Source organism: Myiozetetes cayanensis, unplaced genomic scaffold (assembly GCF_022539395.1).
Source record: "Myiozetetes cayanensis isolate MyiCay16 unplaced genomic scaffold, myiCay2020 scf2-11, whole genome shotgun sequence".
Taxonomy (NCBI): domain Eukaryota; kingdom Metazoa; phylum Chordata; class Aves; order Passeriformes; family Tyrannidae; genus Myiozetetes; species Myiozetetes cayanensis.
This window is the reverse complement of record NW_026087411.1, coordinates 27,518,606-27,544,584: the sequence shown is the minus strand read 5'-3', so window position 1 is coordinate 27,544,584 and position 25,979 is coordinate 27,518,606. Positions and strand designations below refer to the sequence as shown.

The window sequence follows — 25,979 nt, the reverse complement described above, 5'->3', positions numbered from 1 at the left end:
AAAAGGAAAACCATCAGTCTAACAGCAAGTGGTTCCGGCTGGCTGCCTGAAACAAAGGAAGGTGATAATTCATAGAGCAGGTGAAATGTCAAAACTTACTGGGCATCTTGTCCTAATGACTTCATAATTAGGCAACCCAAACCGGTTGTCTTTGCTCTGAAACTGAAAAGACTTACTTTTCTTCAATAATCAATACAGTGTAGTGAGAACCACTTCCTGATAGCTATTAATGGTTTGTCTATGGCATAAGAGCCCTGTATGCAGCCACTTGTTGAGGACAGGGGCACGTAAGGGATGGGTGAACTGCAGCCCTGCTCCCCTGAGCAGCTGAGGGGCAGCTGCCTACATATTCCCTGTGGAACAGACTTGGCAGAGAGGAGGCAGTGAGTAGGCTGAGCTCTGGCAGATTGCTCTTCCCCCAGCACAACCAAAATCAAAAACAACACTGCTGAGAGCACTCAGCTGGATGTCAGCTGAAATATGAAAATGTGGGTGTTGCTTCCTTCAACAAGTCTGCATCTTTGGGACCTCCTCAAGCTTAGCATAACCATGTATGTCTTAAGGACAGCATACTTCTTCCAAGGCTTTTTATAAGATCTGAGGATCTCTAATCTTTGACTAGGGAAAGTTTACAGGAATGAGACAGGGTGAACTCCAGCTATAGCCAAGACACCCCCCTTACAATTTATAAGCAGAATATTTATTGACACGTGCCTCCTGAGAGCCTTTGACGTGTATTCTGGGGAAATTTACATACACAACTATAACTATAGAAGCAAAGGCAATTTGTTAGAGCTGCTAATTCATTTCTTAAAATTAGAATCAGCAGTGATAATGCTTGTGTATGTTCTACCCTGTGTCTGTCACACCTAACTCAGCCATGGCCTTGACTGTATTTCTCACAGCACCCAGGGAGGCCCTTTTACCTTTTGGGGCTGAATCTGTTTGATGAACAACAGTCTTAGGATACCATTATTTTCTAGATGTCTGATGGAAATGAGAAAAGGGGTTTGTTTGTTTTTTTAAATCCTGCAAAACAAATTCTATGCCTTCTCATATTTATAGTTCTAGAAAGAATAGTATCCTTAAGAAAGAAACAGTTCCTCAGTGTTTATTTGAAAGTATAGCAAAGAATTGTATTAATACCAATTATCATGGGACAGACTTTCTCATTTGAGTAAATGCTAACCTTTTATATGAAAATCCTTTAGGATCTCATTATCTACTCCATGCCAGGTAACCTATTGCGGTAGGAGAGCCATTCTGAGTAAACAGCAACTTCTTAAATGAGTTACAGATACTGCTATTATACAATAGTTTGCAATAAATTATCTGTAACACCTTGCAGCCTTGGAATTTCAGCCTGAATTTGGTGTGTTTTATGGACAGATTAGAGCTGCTTGGCTGCTGATTTGGAGAATACCTTTACACTTTCTGTTTATTTTGCTGTGTAGTTGTTTTGTGCCAGAAATGTTCTCATGTGACCTCAAGCTAACAACTAGTTATAAATGGCATCCCTGATGAGGGTTTTGATCATATACCCTAAGTAATCTCCTAAGCAACTGCTCCCCTTTTCAATTTCATCATCATCATAAGGACACAAACTGATGCACTAGTGCAGTGCCACTATCTGTGGAGGCTAGCTTTTCAATTTCAGAAATGCACATCAACATCCTGGGAGTGGCTTAAAATACAGTCACGATCAGGAAAAGGATTTTGGGAAGCAATAACTCTGTGTTCTATATTAATTCTGAATTATAAACATAGCAGAATATACACAAGTCAAGTCCAACTTTCCAGATGTTTTTTTTATCCTGGTATTAACTGTCAGGAGAAAGCTCCTATGATATTAACAGTCTCAAGTCTATTGCTAAATATCAGATTTTCCACATATAAGAATTTTTTTTGTCATTTCAACATTGCCAACATTCTTTTAATTAAAAAACCCCACAATCTTTTAACAGTCATGATCTCAAGGATCTGTGACTGTCAGGATTAATGGCTCCTGGCATTTTTTTCCTGGGGGCCTGACTGTGCCAGGAATTGCCTTTCCACTAGTCACCTTTGCTTAATTAATCATCCCCAAGTCAAATTTGCTAAGCTTATACGTTAAGGGCCCAATCTTATACATTAAGGCCCCAGCTGTTACCCACGGAAGTTGCGGCACTTTTTGGTTTAGCTCACTGAGAAGGATTGTGGGCCTCCAAAAACCAGTTTGGTTATGCTTTTCCCTCCTGCCCATCATGGAAAGCCTAACCAAGACTCTGACGCTGCTGTGTAGTTTCAGGACGGCCCTGCAGCTGCTGCTGAGGGTCAGGTCAGCACTGCCCCAGCGGTGCTGGCTGCCGCCACCCGGCAGGCTGCAAGCTCATCTCCCGCGTTCACCACGCTCTTCCCTTCCCTGTAGTTCAGTTACAATGGTCATACTCGTAAGGCTTGTGCCTCAAGCTCTCTAGTCCTTTTCTGCAAGGTTTTGAGGCTTGTTTTTCTAGTGCTTGGTCACTGCAGTGTTTGTTTTACCACTTGAGTGGCATCCTGTCTTGTGGATTATGTCTATGGCTGTCTTTCCTCAGTAGCTCTGCTGCTTGCTTTCCCCAGCACACCAGAAAATTCTGTTTAGCAGGAAACCTTCTGACTCTTCTGTGTTCCAAAAACAGAATGCAATTTCTGTCCCCCTTGACCAATTTATCTTTTCTTTGATGAGCGAGAAAACATTCATAATTTATGAACTGTTCCCACGTGGGGTAACAACGTCCAGCCAAAACAATTTGTTCCCATCTCTCTCTGACTAGGATATTGGAATCTGACAAAGGTCTATAGAAATGTCTCTGCAAGCACAGGAGAACCGTGGCAAGCCTCACCACCTCTCTGGAAGACTACTGCATGCCCGTTTCAATTGGTGGCTATTGGGCGTGGTACTAAGGTGCTTGTACCTTCTTTGTTATTTCTCTTTTGAAGCATACATAATAGCAGTTATTAACCAGCAGCAATTGAATCCTTGTCCTAGAATAATAACCCATCAATGGAGCAGTTGTAGGATGAGAACACCAGTATTTGTAATGGCAGGGTGCAGTGTATGCTGGCTAGCTTGTAGGTTGGCACGTGCTCTACCTACTGCCACAGACATCTGAGGTCAAAATGCTTCAAGAGCCAAGAGAAATCTATTAATATCATTCTAAGTGCTGTGGCTAAGGTCCAGGTAAGGAGAGCCTCCAGAAGGTATCTCTAGAGAAGCAAAATTCTGTATTTCCTATCTATATTATGACAACTAATAATCCACTTTAACGGGTAGTCATTAAATGGTCGCTGAATAAGTATCAGTGTGGTTTATCTACCGTGCAAGTATCAGTAACCGTGTATGTGAAATCTGCCAAAACTGTGGTCTGCTTTGGAGAGCTGACTTTTCAGAATGCTTTCCATTCATAAACCTGCCACTTCTGTCACGCTTTTCCCATATTGCTCATTCTTTTTTCCCTGTTCTCTGTCTTGTCCATATGATTATACTTAGCTTCCTACTAATTTTTATTTCAAACATACCAACTTTGATCTATCTGATCTTTTATTCTAAATGATCAACATGGGAAAAATTATGGCACAAAATCTAGGGAAAATGCTGCCTAAGTTTAAGAGAGAAATCCAGTAAGCTCCTTTCTTTTGTAATTATTTAATGTATTTTCTGTTTATTATTTATCATAAGGTTGGTCTTTAGGATACAGGAGTCTAAGCTTCCCAACCAAGATGACAGGAGTATTTGATGGCACATTCATTTATTCAAGCTGATGAAAGCTAATTCTTTGTTAGGCTGCAAAGGAAAGACATCATGCAATTTTTTTACCGTGCATCTCATGACATTTTAGATTCAGATGGGACTTATGTGGTTCATGAATTGCCCTTAAATCATCTACATGCTGTCACTAAGCATTTTCTTAACAGCTGTTCTTTCCTTTACTTAATTACTTATCAAATGTCAAAATGTGATGGCTGAGTGAAATGTCCTGTTATCTGAACAAACCCTAACTTCAAAATCATTTTCTGTAGACAAACAAAATGAGGTGCTACATGAAAAATCATGAGATGTTCTGACTGCACAAAAGCTTTATTTTTATGCCTGACTAAACCTGACAATCAAAAAATAAGGGAGGGGAGCACAGAGAATTAATAAATATACATCACCTTACCTAATGGTTATTAACGGGCTCAGGCTGGACCACAGCTGTTAAAGACCAAGTTGTGGGATTTTTTTTTCTGGAGATGAATATGAAAGCCTTTTATGGAAGATTATAACTCAAAATTGGCTGGTGGAAGTTGTTGGGGTTTTTTTAGATGACTATTTCAAAATCTGCTTGGATACAACAAAATGTATGTTTTCATTTAAGATGGACCTGAAACTTCTGGAAAAGCTGGCATGGTTGTAATAACTGATCAGCATTATTTACATCTCATATGGCTTTAAAACTATTATTTGGTTTTGGTTTGGAACAGGATTAAGGATAGAATTATCTGTTCAAAAACATAGTTCAGCTCATTTCACAGTAAAAAAAAAATAACATAGCCATTATAAAGAAACATATAAATGCAAAAAAAAAAAAAAAGCATTACATAATATGCTAAGGCTATTTTAATGTAAGTGTTTTTCCTTTTCACAGAGTTGCTATATATTTTCTTAACAGCTGAGTTCCAAATATAACTAGGGATGCCTTTTCTGAATTGCTTTCGATTGCTTCCATTACAGAAATCTCAAGTTTGGGCTTAAAATGAGGTAAGAATATGTAGAGGCAAGCTTGAGTAATGGTGTAGTTTGCTGTCAATGTCTAGAAACAAGTGATATGGATAGGATTGCAGTTTCATATTAGGAGGAACTTCCATAAATACTGTTCCTTGTTAGTTCTCCTCTAACCCCAAAATAACAGGAGATGCTGAAATAATGTGAGGGTTTTATACCAGTGTCTATGAAGTCTAATCAGAAATAAACCTTTAATGTGTCACTGGCAATAAAAAAGTGAGGCCAAAATCTGTTATATACACAAAAGAACAGTAGCTTAATAGGATGAGTCTACATTTATTTTAAACCCTTGCATTTATTTCTGTGAATGAAAAGTGGGGATCAGAGTATCTCAAGAATGAAATATCTGTTTGTAGCTCTGCCCTGGAAAGTGTAGCTCTCATTTGCACATCTAAAGCCCACCCTTTAAAAAGCTCTAGTGAAACGAGCAGAGCCTCTTCGAGCCCCACAGCAGCATCTCTGGCTGCCCAGCAAACAGAGGCAAGAGGACTATGGTAGAAAAAGATGACAGGCACTGTGTTGCTCTGAGGACTGGAAAAGAACGTACCAGCAGGCACTGCCTTTTACTCTGAGACTGTGTTAACTCACAAAATGTGAGTATGACTCCCTGGGGAGAGAGAAGCAAAGAAGTAATATGAAAAGTGTTTATATTCCCTACCAGGCATTCACAACACCAAGGAGGGGAAACTGAGGCAAAGGGTTATTGCCCGCAGTGCTGTGAGCAGCCATGTTTTCCTTTCATTCTATATAGACCAGGAGCTTATTTATCACTCTTTTGTTACTCCTTTCCCCTCCCTTCTTTACTTGTTAGGAGGGAAGTATGGCCTATCATGGGAGTCCAGGTAAGATACATTCTTGTCCAATACCCTGAGCAAGCATTTGATAACAAAGGAAATCTTCCTCTTTTTTGTTGCTATACCTAACAAAACAGTTGCATCTACTGTTTATAAGTAGCAAGGTATTCTGTGCAATCTGAATGCAGTCAGAACAATGATAAAATATTTAGAAATTAGTTGGTAGTGATGTGCTGGCAGATAATGGACTTCTTAGCTTCTTGTTTACATTGCACCATCCATATGTAATGTTGGATAATGTATTTGCTGTGACACTGGCATGATTATCTGCATCAGTTAAAATGAGTGTTAATTTATAATCAACTGTGATTGGAATACTGTTGCATGGCATTGAGTTATTCACAACAAGAAACGTTGCATTAATCAATCCAAGAAACTAAAGGACAGGGTTTAAAAAAAAAAAAAAAAAGCTGCCTACAGATGCTAATGATGTTCCTAGTAATTTCTTTTAAATCCTGGCATTTCTTCAAAATACCCACTTATTCTGAAACCAGTACTCATAAAAAGTTTCTTCCTTGTGCATTGGCTTCCATGAAAGTGCTTGCAAAATAAAACTACTATAAATAGTATGGAAGACTCAAAAATTAAGACAGTCTTTTAAAGAGGTATTTGGAAATTAGAGAGACCCCTGAACTGAGAAATAATGACCTCCTTTTACTCCTGGACATGATAATTTAGCATACACACTGCAGAATGTTTTTTCTTGGTTACATGCTCATTCTCTGAGCTGCACTGAGGAGGTGCAGGATGCGTAGCACACTGTAAAACCAGGCTGCTAGGAACCAAATGCGTGAAGCAAAAGTTCCTCATCAGCATCAGTGCTCGTTCTTTATTGCTTGATTGGGGTGATCTTGTAGTTTCCAAGAGCTATTAGGCATGTTGTTTGTTTAAAAGAATGAAGCAGCAACAAACAAACTTTAAGTGCATTGAGATGATCCACATCACGGCTACTGGTGCTCAAGATATTGTGAGCTACATATGTTAAAGAGTACATTTTTAGGGCATTTATCTAACTCCAAATGTCTTTTGCTGTTGATGGGTAACGTAAGGTCTGTGAGTCACCAAGTGCACTTAAATCACTGTGGCTAATAATTAGAGAAAAGGAGCTCCCCATGGAAGCTGTTGTGTAATGTTGACTTTAATAGGTCCTTGCCCAAGCCTACTCTTTTCCATGATGTGAGGGCTATCTCCTAGTATCTCTGCCTCATGAATAACCCCGGTGACTTCACTGTGAATGAAGCACAGAATGTTGTGAAAGCCCAACTCCACCAAAGACAGTGGTAAAACCCGCACTGCTTGCGGTCAGGACAAGACCTCACCTGCAAGGTCTCGCTCTGCCCAGCTTTGGCAACTGAGATGAGAATCGCAGGGCCAGTGTCCTCTCATGTCCTCACTAAGTGAACAGGGTGAAATGCTTCCCAGCCGTGCTGGTACCAGCCTCCACCTCAGAGGTACTGTCTTTACCTCTTTGAGTCTCAGGTACTTTGTATCGACTTGCACAATCTGTCTGTTTTCGTACCTCTGGCTGAATCGTGCTCTCAGCCAAGTATTTCCACAAAGCCCGTGTGAGCTCTAATCCCTGCTTCAAATCTGTCAGGATGGGGTTATGGAAGCAAATCCTGCAGTCACTGCACTGAGCCTTGCAGAAGGGGTGCCAAGTTTTGCCTGGCTGGCTGTCCCCTGTACAGTGAGGGGGGCTGTGTGTTCCTCATGGGAGGGCTGACATCGATGTGGCAGAGCAACACCTGGAGCAGGATCCCTGATACAGCTCACTTGTAAGGTAGGCCTCACAGCGTTGGGACTCAGCTGGTTTTATTTGTGGCAGAAATGTAAATGTCTGGGCTACAAGGCAAGAGCTACACGAGAAGCTTTGCATTCAGCAGGCTTAGGAGCCCAAAGCTGCCACTGTGTTTGGGCACATGAGTTCCTGAGAAAATTTAATTCAGATTTTACTCCTAGCAGGGGTTGTTCACCCCCTCTGTAAATAAAGCCACCTTATTTGGGTAGCCAGGAAGGTTTTAAAAGACTAATAATAGATCCCCAGGTTAGAAAAGTTTGACCTCAAGTTTTATTTAGGATATAGGGCTCTCATGAAAATTGTAGCACAGAGCAGGGAGAGAAATATAACATCTGGTGTGGTTTTATAGCTTCTACTCTAATGCATCGTGGCAAATCCATTTAAATAAGCTGTACAAAACCATCATCACTTCTGCTTAATTATAAATCTGTTGCATATCATTTTGAGTTTTGAAAATGAATATGGATAAAGAGACTTACCTCTAATCTATATTGATCTCTGTCAAGAGATGAACAGATGATGAACTTAAACCATCCAGTTCTATTCCAGCGCATTTCCCATCTGTACAGAAATGGAAAAATGTTTACTGTAATTAAGACCTAGCACTTCAAGTAAATGATTATGGTAGTAAGAGATATAATAATAATAAAAAAAAAGGCAGCAAAATCACGTGAGAAAATGCTGTTGCATATTGCCAAGGTCAGTTGACACAAGAATACAGAAGGCAGGAAATATGCTCGTCAGTGTGAGTAATGGGGCTGTGTTCTTTCTCCTGGCAAAATGCATAAAGGTGAGCATATTACCTAACATCTACATGCTTCAGTTCTGTCTCCTCCAAAATGAAGATAATTGCTCTCTAAAATGTATCTGAAAACACTGGTTTGTTTTTATTCTGATACTGTATTAGTCAGAAGAAACAATCACTCATCTTTCAGGTCTAGTACTACACTGAGAAAGACACAATTAGAGTGCTGGAGAAGTGATAAAATTCTAACATATGAGAGACAAAAAGGCAAATGACGCCAATCATAAGCTGGAAAGTCCAAGAGGGCATCAACCTGTGTTCTTTGTATAAAGATCCTCACTGACTTACATTTATAAATGTCACGACATCTTGAAATGGTACCTTGAAAATTCTGTCTGCCAGGAAGTATTTACTGTGTTTAGTGGATGAAGAATCCTTCAGTAGGATGGTGCAATTTCAGTTCCAGAGTAGTATGTGACCTGGTTGGCACTTGTAAGTTCTATAATCTGTCACTCGCATCTGCCTGGATTTGGAGAAAAAAGATCTCTATTTACTTTCTACTCCTCATCACTTGTCTGATGTAACTTCTGTGTGAAGTATCTGAACAAGCAACTTGATTAACCTGACGACCATAGGAATACACATCCAGAGATTACAAACCTCCGTGACAACGGGCTTAGGTCTACTTAGCCAACCGGGAGAAGGAAATATGAACAAGGACAGGACTGTTTTCAGCTTAGCCAAGGATAAGCATAACCAAGACTTCCTTATCAGCTATGACTTGAATTCTCACCAGTGTCTGGATACTTGAGGTACTCATGGGGTGAATTAGCAAGTGCTGTACTCTGCACCCCCAAATAGCCCTTCCTCTGATGAACGTTGCTTAGAAAAGTGCAAAACTCAACACAGTGATTCTTTCTCTGGAGACAAGAATCATCACAGTACATTTATTTCTTCCTTGGAGAAGGAAATATATACACGGCTCCATTTTCTTCCTAATTTCTGAAGCTGCAGGAGATCGTTATCTTATTTCAATGTCCTATTCCAATTACATTCGTTTTACAATCCTGTAAAATTCAAAATAACATAAAAAATCCTTATATACCCATATGGATATAGAAGTGGTATATGTAAGGCTTGGTACATTTAAAACACAACAGTTTAAAAAGAAATCCATTGTCATTTATTTGTGCTTGGTTACTTGCCTTACTTTTCAGCTTGGGTAATACCAATTAGATGGTTTATGATTATTTCTCATTGAATTTCACTGCAGGCTCCCTCTGCACCAGCACAGCTCTTCAGTGGTTCACTGGTTGCAAATCCTGTGGGGAGAAAATTTATTTCTTTGTTGGAAGATAGAATTTCTTTTGGAATTTGTTTAAATTGTTGCTGCCTGCTGATCAGTCCTGATCTTTATCACAGACTCATTAACATGTTGGCCCTGGTGCTGTGATGGATACCTTGGCAAATGCCAGGTCTGGCTTGGAAATCCCTGTGATGCCAAAGAATTAAATCCCGGACCCACTGAGTGTCAGGAGTGAGGAATGAGTAAAAGAAAATAAGTTTAAAAATGTAAGTAAATTAAGTAAGGATTGGGTTGTACTTCCTGTACATGTTTTCTGGGCTTTCTGTTTGCTGGAGGCAGTGTGGCTCAGCGTGCACTCAGCAGAGACTGAAGGTCCGTGAAGACCATGGGCAAGTCATTTCATCTTTGATATTTTGGCTTCTTTTATCTGTGGAGATAATGGCACCTTTAATTTGGAGCTCTCCTTGTGAAAATGCCTATTCCAAGGCATTAGATACTGTGGAGCGAGACGTGGCACAAGAGAGGCCGGGCTGTTATTTCAGTCTTTCAGACCCTTTTGCGACACGGTATTCCTAAACGAAGCCCTTTTCTAACAGCCCTGGGAGTTTATGGCTCATTCTTCCCTCCTTAATCTGATATTTGTTTGTCATTTGTGTGGGCAACACCAGGGCCTGGAAGCTGTACACCCACAGGGTGGTTTCCCAAGCAGCCATGAACTATTGCAGGCTCGGGTCAGGAGCACATCATCTTCATCAGCTTGCAAAACAGCATCAGGACTACAAGGGGGAAGGCAATGCTGCCTCTCTGCAGACAGAATTTCTTGCCTGAGAGCACCTAGGAGGGGGTTCAGAGGAACTGCAAATCAAGAGGGAGCTGTAGGCCATGAGGCTCAGAGGAAGGAAAAATATTCAGGGGTGTGGGAGGAAAGGCAATCGAAAAATTTTTCTAAAACACTTGAACAGCCCTCTGGCAGGACAAGTAGAAATAAGCCTGACAGGAAATGACAAGAAACTGCGATTAGGTAAATGTTAATAAGAAAAGAAGGCTCTAAACTTAAGGGAATATTATTAATGATGGCAATAGAAGAAGTTTTGTTTTCTGGCCCGATGTACTAAGGTCTATGTATAATTTAAAGTATTGACTTCAGTGGGAATACTTGTGTTCTGAGAGCCCTCTGTGTGTGTTATGTATCTGTTGGAGCCAGGGGCTCTGGCAGGAGTGGTGCTCTCTGTGCTGGTTAAGGCTGCTAAAATGTTTTTAATTCTATTTTTACTCCTTCTCCAGTGCTTACAATTGCTTGTAACTTTCTGAAACTTTGTGTACTGAGCTGAACTCTTCCAGATGGTTTCCTTTTGAAACTGGTTTCATGCATGTGGGCAAGAGGAAAACCAGTTCAGCCATTTAAAACCAGGACTGGCCTTTATTTCCATGCACTGGCTTTAAATATTTCAGAAATGCTTTCCAATCCATACAGTTGTTTCCAATTAGAGGTTAGCCTTGCAAGGTGTAAGGACCCTCTCTCCTAAGACCTGTAAAACTGAGCATTTCATAGGGATGTAAAGTTTACCTTTTTTGATTTACCTTTTTTTAATTTAGTAATTTTCTTGAAGTAGTCCTAAAAATTCATCATGCATTGTTCATAAGATTATACAGTTTGCCATGTTCCCAGTGTGGGTGCAGTTTTAGATTTCTGCTTAGGTAAATGAAATAAACAACTGGGCCTTAATACTACAAGCAAAGTGGGACACAGCCAGGGGAAACTGTAGAATAAGCTTCTTAAAGTGGAATATATAAACTCACAATGTATTAAATTCATCACCATTGCTCTTGCTGAAATTAAAAAGTGTTACATCAATGTAATTTTTCTCTATGGGAACCTGAGCAAAGTCTTGGAAAACTTTGCATTAACAGAGAGGGATTGGTGAGACAGGGCATTTCTTTGCCAATGACAGGCAAAAGCAAGCAAGAACCCTCCTGAAGGTGTTTTATTTATGTGGGTACCGGTGATCCTGAGGCATGAAAAGCTTTCCATACAGTGCTGTGGCTGAGGCTCACTCAGAAAACACTGAGTTACTTTTAAAAGACAGTAAAATATTCTGCTCTTAATTTGATGGTGGAATCTGTAAGGCGGCCGTGCTGCCCTGTGTGTGACTGCCTCATCTGCTGACTGGCGTTAGCAGCGCCTGTGCTGTCCTGATGTGCTATGCCAGGAAGGTGTCTGGCTGCTGAGAGAGGGAAAATTCCTTCCTCTCTCAGCTGATCCTTTACATCCTTCTCTGGTGGCAGAGTTTCCTTCGCAGCGGTGAGAACAGCCTGTATCACCCTGGTACTCTGTGTGAACTGGAAAGGAAAGAAATCTGGATGCTGTGGTGTGCCATGTCCTCAGGCCACCATGCTTCCTTAGGAGCAGAAAGGTGAGCATGGCTAGGGGTTGCCACCCTGTCCAGGCAAGCTCTGTGAACAAGCCACAGCACCACAGAAATGCCTTTTCCCCGTTTCATTTGTCTCTCACAGTTTTCCTAAATCTTCCTCCCTGTGAAATTTCTCTTGGCTGGTGTGATGCTTTCCACCTAGCCAGGAGTATCCCCTGATACACCAGAGGAAAAACACATATTGTTGCGTGTCATTTCTTTTTCATATGGAAAGACAGGGCAGGAAGAGGGTGGGGCAGATGGGTGTAACTGCCTTGAAAGAGAGCAAGGACAAATGGAGAAACATGGGAGTGGGAGAGCCACCCTCATCAAGCATCATAAATCACTTTCATTGTGACACATCAAAGCAGAAAGCTTTAATGTCTTCCGGTATTTCTTGCTACAGGAACCCTTCAGAAGAGTGGGGCAACCCTAAGCAGACTTGCTCCCAGCATCAGGTGGGCCTGGTAAATGTTCTTGTCCCTGGGATGAAGGATGCCTTTGCAGCCTGTGAAGTATTTGTAGTGGTGTTACTGGCTCTGGTAATCAGTAACTAGCTAAAGCCTTGTGATAAAACAGAGCGGCTTACTGCACTTGAGGACATTTTAGATACTGGCAATAGTGTGATCTAGCACTTGTCAACCATTTCTGCCTGAGCCCTGCCTGACATTTCTGCAGCATGGTGTTCCTAAAGGGGCAAGGGAAGGGACTTGTTGCTTGGGTCTGCATGCTTCCCAGCTTGCCTGCAGTTCTGTGTTGCTATTAAGGAAACAGAACTTGTATTTCACCCTGCCCTCCGTGCCCTGGTGGTTATCTATGAACAAATTGCATTCCCATTATCTTTTAGCAAGCCCAGGCATTATTTGCTTAGGCTCTATACACTGAGAGAGAGGCCCCTGTGGCCTTACAGCACCTAGCTCAGGGTGAATCCAGTCCTTAATCAGACTTTGGACTTCCTTGAAATTTGAATAATTCTGAAGGTCACTGCTCCTGTGGAGGTTGGGAGAAACTTGCTCTCAAAGGAAAGGGAGAGCTTAGGCAGCCATCTCCTCTGTTGTGAGCGCTCCTAACAGGGAGGTTTGCCCAGGACCACATTTTTTGTCAGTCCCTGTGAGTAATAGATTCCTTTGTGCTCCATGTAAATGACTGAGACAAAGTGTATGTGGAAGAATCTGATTATGCCTACATGGCTTTCTGGGCAGACAAACTGTATGCCACTCCTTATTGTCAGGAAGTCAAAGATTTCTTGACTTGCTTTATTGCACCATGCCAGACCTTCCAACCGAGGTGCTGTTAGGTCACATCTCTCCACAGGACCTCTTGCTCTTCTTGTACATGAAGGACCTGGAAGAGCTTTCTAGAGCCATTTAGAATTGCTAGTCCAGGAAAGGAAATGCTGTAACCAACCTGATCCTTTCTCTGTTTGCAGCAGTGTTAATTAGGTGAGGCTTTACTGTGGTCAGCAGGGTGTTACCACTGTAGGGCCAGCAAGAGCCCTGCTTCTGCTTGGTGGGACACCCAATCACCCAGGGAGCTGCTGTCCTTCCTGCTAACTGTCCTTCGGCTTGGCTTAGTTTTCTAGGAAAGATCCTAAAATCCCCGTTCTGGAGCCCTCCCACCACCCTGCTTGCCTCAGTGTGGAGAAGTCAGTAGCTTATGTGCTTGTGCCTTGCCACCAACACTTCAGCTATTGTCAGCTGAAGACAGCTCTTGACTTGTGCCAGGTTAAGGGGCTGGCCTTTGCTCTCGGGTTACCTTCACTGTGAACAGATCTGCCGTGCCTGATTTAATGAGTGTCTGTGAGAAGCGGTTACATTGCCCTCTCCTTCCTTGAATGGAAGGAAAAGACCGATGAATAACTCAAACCTGCAACCTGATCTGTAGGTTTTCAGCCACCAGTTATGTTTCTGCTGGTGTAACCCTGGGGTTCCCCTTCGAGTGGGTGAGGTGGTTCTGCTGTTCCCTCATCTCCCCTTTGAAATCAAACCTCACGGTCTGTGACACTGATATTCCTACTATGTAGTGAAAATACATCTTCTGATGGGTTCAAAATAAACAGATCTCTCTCTAAAATGGTAGTGCTGAGTAGAAATTGATAGAGATCAATGCCTGTGAACTTGGTACAATAAACCTCCTTGTGTTGCTGTTTGTCTGAACGTGGCTCCCATTGTACTGACGTGGCTGTCGGGTAGGTAGCAGGGAACGCATGGCTGAGTTTTCTTTATAGTTGCTTTCAAATATTTATCTGCAGGAGGATAATGGGAGAGCTGTGTTTCCTCTTGTCGTCAGAATTTCAGAAAGGATTTTAATCCCCTGCGCTCCTGCTGCTTGCAGAGCCCTGACAAAAGTGGCTTGATCCTGCTGGCACAGGACCACTTTTCCTTCTTCCCTTCTGCCCCCAGCAGGGATGTACTTGGACTTGCCAGACTGAGCAGCATACTGTGAAAATATCAATATTTTGGAAACTTGACTAAGTGTGTTTTTCTGGGCTATAAGGTACAATCAGTGAGCTCCAACAGGGGCTCCTGGTCTTTCTCTTTTTTTCTTTCCTTTTTCTTTCTTTTTTAATTTTCCTTCTTTTTTTCTTTTCTGTGTTCTTCCACTTCCCTTTTAACTGGTGAGTAAATGAGTGAAGCTGGAGATGTACAAGTCTCGACTCCAGTGCAAGATAGTAGGTGTCCAGCACGTCCCAGGACTGAGCGCTGATTTCCCTCTTGCCAGCATGGCCATTAACGTGGCCATGTGTTAAGATGACATAGACCTGACTGCATGTTCTGTTCCAGGTGCTTACGACTTACGAAGGGTCTCAAATGAATAGTTTAAAACCTGGTTTAAAACCTCAAAAGCTGCTGCAAGTCTGGTATACTGCTCAGTTTCAAGTCAGCGCTGAGATGATACTGTTTGATATTGTTTACAGTAGGTCTTTCCACAGGGACTGCCTTAACTTGCTCTCTGCTGATTACTGTTTAGTGTCTCATTTTTCCTCCAGTCTTAAAGTCTCCTCTTCCTTTGCTGTAGCTCTGGGTGGGCATTAAGAGTTTTATTGTGGCTTTGGAAGTACTCAGCACTGCAGCGCGGCAGAGCATCCGTGTGCCTGGCCTTTGTGTTAATGATTGTGTTACCGGCTACGTGCTAGCAGAGATAAGGATCATGCACGTCTCCCTTCTGCCTCCCCAAGCCCTCAGAGTGACAACGTGAGCTCTTATAACATCATAAAACATAGTTCAGCAATTACTGTGAAACTAGGGGGAGAACCTATGAACAGCCTGTCTCTGCTTCTCAAGCTGCCCCTTTTGCGAGGCACACGCGTGACTGTAGTGCTGGTACACAGGGAACAGGGCATGCACAGTGGCAGGAAACAGAGCCATGTGTGTATTGCTGCTTTGTGATATGCCACCCATGCTCTGTGTTTTCAGTCTCCTTCTAACAATATTGGGTGTCTCACAGCTGGTGCTCCCCCTTTATTCAATGCATCTCACCCCTGCGCTAGGCAGGGAAGTGGTTCTTCTCCCCTGAGTCCAGACATGAAGTAAAATTCATCTCTCCTTCCTGTTTCGTAAAAGAAGCAGCTAAGGAAAGGCTCCTTTAGCTGCAGAAAGCTGCTGTGAGCTCTCCATGGAACCCTCCTTGCAAAGCACAGTCACCAGCCGCTGGGGCCCAAGGCTTCAAGGAGGTGAGAAGGGCCCATGTGCTCACACGTGTTTTCAGGCCCAGTTACTGTGTAGATGTGTGTTGTTCTTACATTATGGCTCACAGTGGTAGAGTATAACCTGGTGATAGCACGGGAAAAAAATTCTCTTTGAGGTAACCGAGAAGTAAAACCTTGGACTCTCAGATGCCACACAGTTCAAGGTATAATACTGGTGTTAAGCTTTGCCCTATTAACTGCTTGATAGAACAGTGGGTTGATAGATACCAAGATGGTATCTAAAAATCATATTTAAGATTGTGTGGGGGTTTTTTTTCCAAAACAGGGCTCTTCATCACTATGGGCACACGTAGCAGTGTGTCAGGGGAACACCTAACGCTTGCCAGATAAACACATCGCTCCTCTCCACGTGGGAGGAGCAGCCACAGAGCTGCATCATGCCGAGCCCTGCTGGGTGCTCCTCCATCTGCAACCTACTTAGTATGCAAAGATACCTTTTCTACAGTGAAAAGGCTTTGATTTGCCCAGGTCCAGATCACTTTATTAGCATTGCAAAAACGCTAAGAGCCTATACAGCTCTTCAAACAACAAACCCTTCTGCTGGGTTTGATCATCTGCTACATATGTGATCCTAGCAGAGATAATTTGGAAAGGTGTGTTTATTGCTTTGCACTTAGCAGATAGGGATATGCCTGGCAATTTCACAAACATGCCCTTGGCTAAAGTCTGTTGCTAAGCAATAGTTTTAGATAAGGAATATATACAAACCCCAAATGTTCAGTTTTTAGGACTTCAGGTACTCATATGAGAGAGGTATAGCAACATCCTGCCTTTGTCCAGAGCCCCCCAAAGGAATGTTAATCTTCATTAGCCTGGGAACAGCATTAAAATGTAAGGATCTGCTGTGTGTTCCTCCTCCTGCAGCCAGCTGCAGTGCACAGCAGAATAAACAGGTCAGATGAGTAACCAGCTCTACTCCTCATCTGAGGTGACAAGGCACAGGGAATGGTCAACTCGTTCTCCCTGAGCCTTTATTTGTGGCAGACTTTTGCACATGGAGATGGTAGAATCACAGATTAGTTTGGTTGGAAGGGACTTTTAAAAGTCTTCTAGTCCAACCCTTCCTGCAGCGAGCAGGGACATCTTCAACTAGATCAGGTTTCTCAAAGCCCCTTCAGCCTGACCTTGAACGTTTGCAGGGACGGGGCATCCACCACCTTTCTGGGCAACCTGTTCCAGTGTTTTACCACCCTCATTGTAAAAAAACCTCTTCCTTATATCTAATCTAAACCTACTCCTCTTTCAGTTTAAAGCCATTCCCTTTGTCCTATAGCTCCATGCCCTTGTAAAAAGTCCCTCCCCAGCTCTGTGGAAGGTGCTGTAAGGTCTCCCTGGAGTCTTCTCCAGTCTGAACCCCAGCTCTCTCAGTCTGTCTTCATAGGAGATGTGTTTCAGCCCTCTGAGCATCTCTGTGGCCCTTCTCTGGACTCCCTCCAACAGGCCAGGGTCTTTCTTGTGTTGGGGGTTCCAGGCACTGCAGGTGGGGTCTCATGAGAGCAGAGTTGAGGGGCAGAATCACTTCCCTCAACCTGCTGGCCGACCTGCTTTTGATGCAGCCCAAGATACAATTGGCTTTCTGGGCTGTCAGTGCACATTGCTAGGTCATGTCCAACCTTTCATCCACCTGACGATGGGAGGGAGCCAGAGCCTTTCACTTCTTATCTCTCTCTGCTTCTGTGCATGCCATCCGTGTGGCCCGTGTAGCTAGAGGTCACCTCAGTATCGTGTCTGTCACCCATGTTGCCTTCTGCCCCTCAGCCAGTGAGTCACTTCACAAGCAAAGGGGAGCTCTCCCACTGTGGTTCTCTGCTGCTCGCATCTCATGGATCGTGCCTCAGACTTGGGCTGTTTGCATCTGAAACTGAGCCTGCTTCTGCATTCTTCAGCTGCCCCATAGCTCCAAGTCACCCAGTTTCACCTCATGCCCCCCCAAACAGTGTTCTCTGCTTTATGGCCTGCCATGGGTGTATCCAAGCAATGCTGTGGGGCAATAGGGTGAGCCCCATCCCTGCATTTCAGCAGAAGCCTCATGGAAATACCTCTTGTCTTCTGCTCTCCCCGTTTCTCCAATGTGTGTGAGGGAACAGCGAGTAGCTGCAGGAGCTTGGCAGCAGCAGTGGACACGAGCTGAACTGACACACAGGGTGCAAATAGAGTCATAAAGTATATGTGGCAGCGTGATGCATATTAAAGCGATTTGCAGGGTAATGTTTCCCTGACTATATTCTTAGTAACAGAGAGAAGTGATCTTCCCACCTTCCCACCTTCGCTATAGGCACATTACAGCACCCAGCAAAGAGGCTCTCAGGAGCTGGAGGTAGTGCTGGCTCCAGAAGTCTTCAAAGCCCGGGTTTGCAAGGGCCCCAACCCACATGGCCAGACTGTGTCCTGCAGCTTTGCTCTATGCAGAGGCCCCATGCCATAAGCCCATGAGTGAGCACACGCCATCTCCTGTTCCTGCCTCTCAGTGACACTTGTAACAACATGCCCAAGAAATGACTGTGTTCCCTCAGGAATAAGGAAGGACCAGCCTGGCTAAAATGAGAGGAGAAAATTTTATATCCATGTAGTTCCTAACTCTTTATTTGGAAAAACAGAGCTGTTTGTCTGGTGCTTCTTGGACCTTTGGCTTAATATTAAAATGACCTTCGCACAAACCTTCTCCAGCTCCTTCCCAGAGGAGGACAGAAGTTACTGTTCTCTTTCCATTGGCTCTTGCTTCAGAGCAGAGGTTTAAAAACTGGGCTGCAGCTGCCCTCTCCAGTAAGGCCACAAATGAAGCAACCGCATTTTAGCTCAGGAGGTGTTACCCCCTCAGTCTGCAGGGTGGGTCACTAAAATGCCAGCTGGCAAGAGGTCAGTGAGCTTCCCTGGATTATGTTCTAAAGCGGGCAAAAGGCCTTCCTCTCATCTGCTCTTTCCAGGTCTGAGACCTCCAAAGCTCTGGCCATGAGGCTGGCTTTTCATCTCCTCCCTCCCCCTGTGCTAGCACAGAAGGTGTGTGTTGTGGTGGGTGGGTGTGGTGGCTAGAAACAAGGAAAATAAGGTCTTTTCTTTGGTGTATACATAGTTCCTCCAAAACCTGCAGCCAAACACCAGAAAATAATTTTCTGCCCATGGCCTTGCTTGGTGAGCTTCCCTTTCACAGAATCACAGCATGGTTGAGGTTTGAAGGCATGTCTGGAAACGACCTAGTCTCACCCCCTTCTCTAACCAGAGCAGGTTGATGATCTGGTGGGGGTTCATCTGTTTCCAAGGGCATATTCTCCGGGGAACCCATTCCTGGGCAGCTTGACCACTGTCACTGAAAGAAGTCTGGTTTCATGTTTAAATGGAATTTCTGGCATTTCACTAGCACCAACAACACCCCCTTGTGTGAGCTGGGCCAGGAGTTCCTGCCTCCGTGTATCTGCTCAAAGAAGGAAGGATCGCCTTTCTCTGTGTGCTGTTTCTGGGTTGCTACATTTGTTCCCATGTCACCCATCTACCCTCATCTCTCTCAAGCACAAAGAAATGGCAATATCTCCTCTTGGCTTCCAATAGATTTGAAGTCTGCTTTCATGTTTCTTACAGGCGTGTGAAGTTGTATGTGCAGAGCCTAATTTAAAACAAAAGTTCATCTACTTAGTATGTCCTTTTACAGTCTCTGGCGATGATGTTCTGGATCACCTTCACGCTTTAATGCCAATGTGAACAAAGGCATCTTGACATCATGCCCTACCTTTCCTGCAAGTAACTTTTTAACCTGATAAGAATAATATTGTCATACAGCCTCTAAAGCCCAACAGCACAAATGCCTGGGCTGCTGTTAACAAACATGGCGAGAGCGTATTCTCCTGGGAGGGTTTGATCATGGAAGTTACTTTTGTTATATCCAATTCCACTAAATATATCTCCAATTTTCCTGTCTCTACATCAAACGTTACATGTTAAGGAGCCTCGAATAACAGCTGCTGCCACTCATGTTAACTGAGAGGAGCACAAGACACTGAAGTGTCTAGTTTCTCATCACTTTACGGGACGGATAAAAGTATCTGTTGTACTGACTAGTCCATCAAATATGAATGATGCAGATAGAGTGGCTGTTTACACACAGCGATCTATTTTAGTTAAATTGAAAACACACACAGGGGAGTGTTTCAGCTTTGTGGATAGAAAACACTGGAAACGTCAGGAGTTTCTTTGTTTTGTCTTTTCTGTTTGCCAGTGACAATTTAGGAGTGCCCAGTCTGTGGCTAGGAGAGGATGAGCTTTCTTCTTCTGGGACAAAGGTCAAAATATTGTGAGTTATCCTACCAAATCTCATGGAATTGGGGACGAGGTGCTTGCCTCCCTTTGCCATTCTAATTTTACCAGAATACTCAGATCTTTTGTACATCATTAACATAAGCATTTACAAAGCCGGTCCCTCTGGAGGATGACAGCAATTGTTTTGCTTAATGTTTAATGGCTTCCTCTCCCTCTGGACTCTGTGCCAGGGCATATTGTAATGAACAAGCTCTGGAAGAATATTATAGCCTCACTTCATTTATTAGGACACTTTACATAGAAATTTATTTTGCACTACCATGAATTATATAAACATACAAATTAAAGATACATACGCAGTAACTGCTTGCAGAGAGCATTGTCTGCAGCAAACTCATTAGGAGAATGAATTGCTCTGTAGAAAATCACTTAACCTTTGTGGATTTCCTGGTACTGTGTTTATTAATGCCCTTGCTTTATTTTGAAATAATATCTCTGTGTTATCTGAAAACATGCTCCAGACTTGAAAATTAATGTACAGCATGAAGACTTCCTCTGAACATACTAATTATATTGAAAACAAAAAGTAGTGAGGTCTCATTCTGCACTCCAGTGTCCGTGTACAGAGGAGTAGAGATGTGTCCACCTGTGCAAAGACTTTTGAAAGCAGAATCAAGTGATACAGGGCTAAACTCCTTCAGAGGAGGACAAGAAAAGGAATAAGAATAAAAGGCTGTGGTTTCCATGGGCAAATGTTAATTACAAGCGGAAGGCTTCACTGAATAGCCTTTATCACTGGGCTCAATGGCGAACGTTCTGCTGTGGAAAATATTTCTCCAACAGCACATGGAGATGAAGGAAAATAGCAGACTAACTTTTTGGCAAAATGTCTACTTTGGTTAGAAAAACAATGCTCACCATGCACATGTTTCTGTCAGGAAGGCTGCTAGCAGGAATATGGCAACTCTAGTAATTTCGCAAGTAGTAAAAACAGGATGTATCAGGAATAGCACGCTGGGTACAGAATAACCCACACCGAAATGCTCGGCTGCAGGAAGCTGTGTGTGCACGGAGACCTGCACCCGTAGATATTTTCAGTGTTAAGGCATCCCTGAAGCCTTATATAGTAACTTTGTGATAACAAAAGCCAGCGATTAGTCACTGAAAATTTCAAGTGACCTTGGTAACCTGACTGCTGACTCATCCTGTGGCCTGTCTTGTTTATTGGGAGTGCTGTGATCCAGGTAACTGAGGAGAAGCTGTTTGCAGGTGCCCATCAGGGTGACCTCCTTGCCATCACGCTGCTGACTACATGGACATATGGGACTAGGAAAGGAAGGCTATGAAAGATTTGGTTCAGTAGGTTTTAAGTCCTATTTCAAGGACATACTATGGAACTGAAAGCAGGCAGTGACACTGAGGTGTATTGGAGCAGACTGACATTCCTTGAACTCAATGTGTTTTAGGGGTTTGATGCTGCGTCTGTAGCACAGAGTTGCTTCTGCCTTTGCTGTGAGAATACCCATCACTGTATGCATGCTGCATCATGCTTATATCTTATGCAGTTACAGTAATAACCCTGCAGAGCGAGTCAGTAGAGAGCAAAGGTTACTGACTTCCAGTGAGAGCTTCCAGATGATATTAATACAGATAGAGTAAAACCTTGGCCTTGAGGGGAAAGCTCCAGCAGAAGGCTACTTGGAATAATTAAACCTATCATACAAGTCATGTCTTTCTGAAATGAGCTGAAAAGCGATATTAACCTGACTGAAACTCCAGCCTCCTCCTTAGAGGTCTGAAGCCCTGGAACTGACTGCAAAGGCATTGGGGTGGGCTGGAGGTTGGTCCTGAGGACGTTTATGCTCCTGCTGGCAGCACACCTGAGTCTCGCAATCACTTAACTGTGAAATAGGAATTAAAAAAAAAATAAATAAAAAAAAATTGCTGCTTCTGCACATCGGCATCTAGTGCTTTATCCTTTGCATTCTGGATTAAGCATGGAATGGTTGCCAGCAGGGGAAGGAGGGTGGGTAGGGAGGGCATAGCAGATACTGTCTGTAAAGGAAATAGAACTGGAAGGTGGCAGTGGAGGAATCAATGGAATGAGGAAGATCTGAACTCCTGCAACCTTGGTGCTCTGGTGTTTCACTTCCATTTAGAAAAAGAAGCAGCTTGTAAGAGACTGCTAATGCAGATAGGTTATGGATCAACAGACTCCAGTCTCCTATGAATTACATGAACAGTCTTATTTATTGCTGGAGGTTATAGAGGTTAACCCTGTGTATTGGGGCTGTAAGATTTCTCAAGAGCAACACAAACAAGGGCTGAACAACTGAAGTGTCGAGTCTGCAAAAGCTTCTGATCTGAACACAGTAATTTACAAAGACAAATGAAGCAAGGTTACATATTTCTGGCGGAGACTTACAAGAAGAACATCCCTTGTCACTATTTAGGTTTTTCTCCTATAAGAGCGAAGGGAGGAGAAGATGATGCTAAAGTCAGTTAGTGGTATGTCGTCCTTTTCTGTAAGAAAAGGCAATGGATTTTAGAGCTGTTCTTTCCAGTGAAACCAAAACAGCTCTGATTTTGAAAGCACCTTCATTATCCTAGAGCTAGATTACAATGATTTTTAAGTTGAAACAAAAGCGTAACTTTGTTTTAGTTATGTTTTAACTGATATAACTGATAATCCTATCAGCATTATCTGGTCACAAATGAGTCTTCTAAATATGAAAGTGAAATTCAACTCTTGAACAAAAATGCTGGATACTGAGCATCTCTTTATATTTTAGGTTTTGCATAATCAAGTTATGGGACCCAGTGTATGTGGATGAACATTTTTGTTTTCATAGTAGCTTGGTAACATGTTTCTGTCATGTGGGATGACCGGGAGCACAGCATTTTGGTTTTCCTGGTATAGTTATTAACATGAGTGAAAATGTGCACACTCACATTTGAGAAAGTGGACAGACTGCCAAATCCATTGGTCAAATGTTCAGAGAGATAAAAACTGAAGACATTTTTCAACTCAGTAAGACAAACTGTTTGCCTCTAATTCAGTAGTGAATGGTGAGCTGTATATGGTAAATCCTCCAACTGCTCTATTGAAAATCATGCATGCTCCTTGTTTTTACATAGGTTTCACTTTTTTTTTTTTTCTTAAAGCTCTTCAACATGCACACAATTCCCATCTTCCACCTCGCTCCTCCAAATGCAATCATCTCTGTGCATGATTGACCTAAGTGATCACCATGGTTTCCAATTCAATTCAGGTCCCCAAAGAGGTCTTTTAATTAAGAAGCTCTAATAGAATCTCAGAGAAAACTTCTAAGTCCCCAGTCTTCAGGCCGTGAGCTAGAGATCTCGGGGGTGTCTGTGGCCAACTAATACAAGACCCTGAACATGTCCTTTGTGGAAAGGTTATATCCTACCCAGAAATTTGTGTTAGTGGATCTTAGAGATGCAGACATCCCATGGAAAATTCCTAGGGATCACACAAAGCTGAGAAGTTCTGTTGGAAGCTGCTGCTGAGCAGTGGGTAGTGACCAAGAGACTGTTGAGGTGGTAGCAGGCACACACAAAAATGTCTGTGTATGAAACTCCAACAACGGTTTGTGTGAGGTGCTCAGCCCAGCTTGCAGTCAGCTCAGTAATTGCAGATGTGTACATAAGTGGGATTTCCAAAACTGCTCGGGACTGATCGCTGTTTATTTCAGCGGGGACAATCCCACCTTGAGTGTGTGGAGGTGTGCAGAGCAGCGTACGCTGATGTTTACTCAGCAGTTGGTACTAATCTCCAGGAAACAACCTGTGCTTGCTGGACTGTGGTTGTGATGTTTGGTAATGTTGTGCAGAAGTACTTGAGAACGCTTTCACACCAGGAACTTCAGCATTACCCACGTAGGGGAACAAAAAGTGGAACTGGAAAACACTTCTGAACTCTTAGAAGTATGGTATTTGCTGAAAAGTAATGTTCCAGAAAACTGAAGCCACATATAAACTTGAGATAACTTTGATGAATAGTTCTTGGCTGAAAGACAGAAAGGAAAATTTAAATGGTTTGTGTTGATTGTTTCAGGATTAAACATCTTGAATTTTTGTTTCAAATGCTCTCCCTTCTGGCAATTCTCTCAAAACTTCTGGTCATATAAATTTAAGTTACTGAAGATACTACTTGAGGAGTCCTGTCAGAACAATATTTTGTTTAATTGGAGGGGTTTTTTAAAGCTCTTTATTTAGTTGAAAATCTCTGAAGTTTTTCTTTGGAATGTAGCTTGAAACAAATTTTTCTTTCAACTTCCCTGTTAGCTGACTGAACAGAACATGATATTTGCAAGTACTCAAGAGGGGACAATGGGAAAACAGAAAAAAAAAAAAGCTTTGATTGTGATAAGTCATCCCCTTGGCACAGCAGAACTCCAAGGCCAGACCTGGACCACTTGTACAGAGGTAGCTGTATATTTCTGCACCTGGTAATTGCAACAACATGTGTCTAATAGGGGCCACTCTGATGATTTAGAGAAGTCATTTATACTGCATTTATATAACAATTGAGTGGAAACTTCCATTAACTCCCCCTCCACAGAAAAGACCTGAGAGAAAAAGGGGTTTGAAGGAGGACCGTGCCATGCTGTGACGGGGCCATGGTAGTCGGGGGTGGGAGGGACACTGCAGAAAGGAACAGAACCCGAGACACAGTGAAGTAGCCTGTTCTGCACAGAAAAACACCTCTCCCTTGGCTCCACTCCTGGCTGAGTTGGTTTTTCATCTGGTGAAAAATGGGGACGAAATACCTCCCTTGCTAAGCTTTGAAAAACACTTCAGTATCCTCAAAGGAGATATAAGAGCAGCATCATTATAAGTAGGAAATTAATTGCTCTCTTGCTGGATTTAGCAGCTTCCTGTTTTGGAAACCCGAGATACCATCTCAAATTTCTGTTTGTTGTCAGCCTAGAAGAAGAGACTCGGAGGCTGCAAAGCTTCTCGCGAGGCAGCGCTTCATTTGCTAATTGTCTCTGCCAGACAATGCCATTTACACTGAGCACAAAATCACCTCTAACCTCCACTGACCAGAAAATGGTTATATCCTTGAACTCCCATCCTTCTGAAACAGTACCTGGCATTGCAAACTCGGGCTGTGTGTGTCATCCCCTCTCATGGGATAACAAAATACAGGGACACTTACTGCTGGTTCATTTACAAACATCCCCATTTCCGGGCCTAATTACAATATCATAAACATCTGCATTATAAAAAAGATGTTTTGGCTTGCCATGCATAATGTAATGAAGCTTTTGCTTTGAGGACCATTCTGTCCTTTGAGAGGCACAGGACTGGCATCTGCCCTAAGCACGCTGTGGAAGGGTCCAGGTTCTGTGCTTCAGGCTGGACTCTGGATCTCTGGTGCAGGGTAGAGGTTCAGAGAGGCCTTTGCAGCCAGGAGGCTGGGGAGGGGCTCCTTGACATCTGCTCCCTCACAGAGGGGTGTTTTTGCACGTTTCTGTCAGAAAAGCTGGTGAAGCTGCCTCTGTGAGAGCTTTGCAGTAAGGCAAATGTTTCCTGTTTTACAGTTTTCATTGCTCTCTTGCTGTTTTAGGCCATGTTACAATGCTTGCCATTTTTACTGTATAAAATTCAGATGTCCTGTCCACCTGCTTCTCCTCCTCCATCAGCCGGATATCACAGTGGCTACATCAGTTTTAGATGGGATCAGGCTTGAAAGTGGCAGATCTGATATTCAGGGCAATGACCTGCAGGGTTTTTTTCCTCGTTATTAAACACTTACTGCAGTTGGAGCACTGAGAAAACCACTGAATCTTGCTGTTCAGTCGGTGGATCTGCGGAGATGGTTTTGGCTGTAAGACGTTGCTCTTTGCTTTGGAGACAACATAGCAGAGGAAACTGGCTTGACAGCCACAGCTCATTTAAATGCTATGGTGACTGCTAAAGACAACAGAATAAACCAGTGTTATGCAGGTTTACTTCCTCTAACAGCAGTCTTTAAAGAGCAGGAGGTTATGTGTACAGTTTTCCTTTGTTCCAAGGACTGGTTCAGGCATGTCTGATTGGGATGTGACACCTCCTGAGGGATGTGGTTAAAGACAAACAAAGTAAACACTGCTGCT

At 43.0% G+C, this 25,979-nt stretch overlaps 1 protein-coding gene across 3 annotated transcripts in view; it reads right to left on the bottom strand.

Moving 5' to 3' along the window:
• The window catches only part of TTC7A (tetratricopeptide repeat domain 7A), a 200,298-nt gene that overhangs the window by 1,139 nt on the left and 173,180 nt on the right, over positions 1-25,979 (bottom strand). For all 3 annotated transcript variants that reach the window (XR_007628882.1, XR_007628883.1, XR_007628884.1), the window contains 3 exons: positions 9,382-9,502; positions 8,562-8,699; positions 7,915-7,996 (listed from right to left, as the gene is read on the bottom strand). The gene's annotated coding sequence lies outside the window, so the exon portion shown is untranslated. The remainder of the gene's footprint in view (positions 1-7,914; positions 7,997-8,561; positions 8,700-9,381; positions 9,503-25,979) is intronic.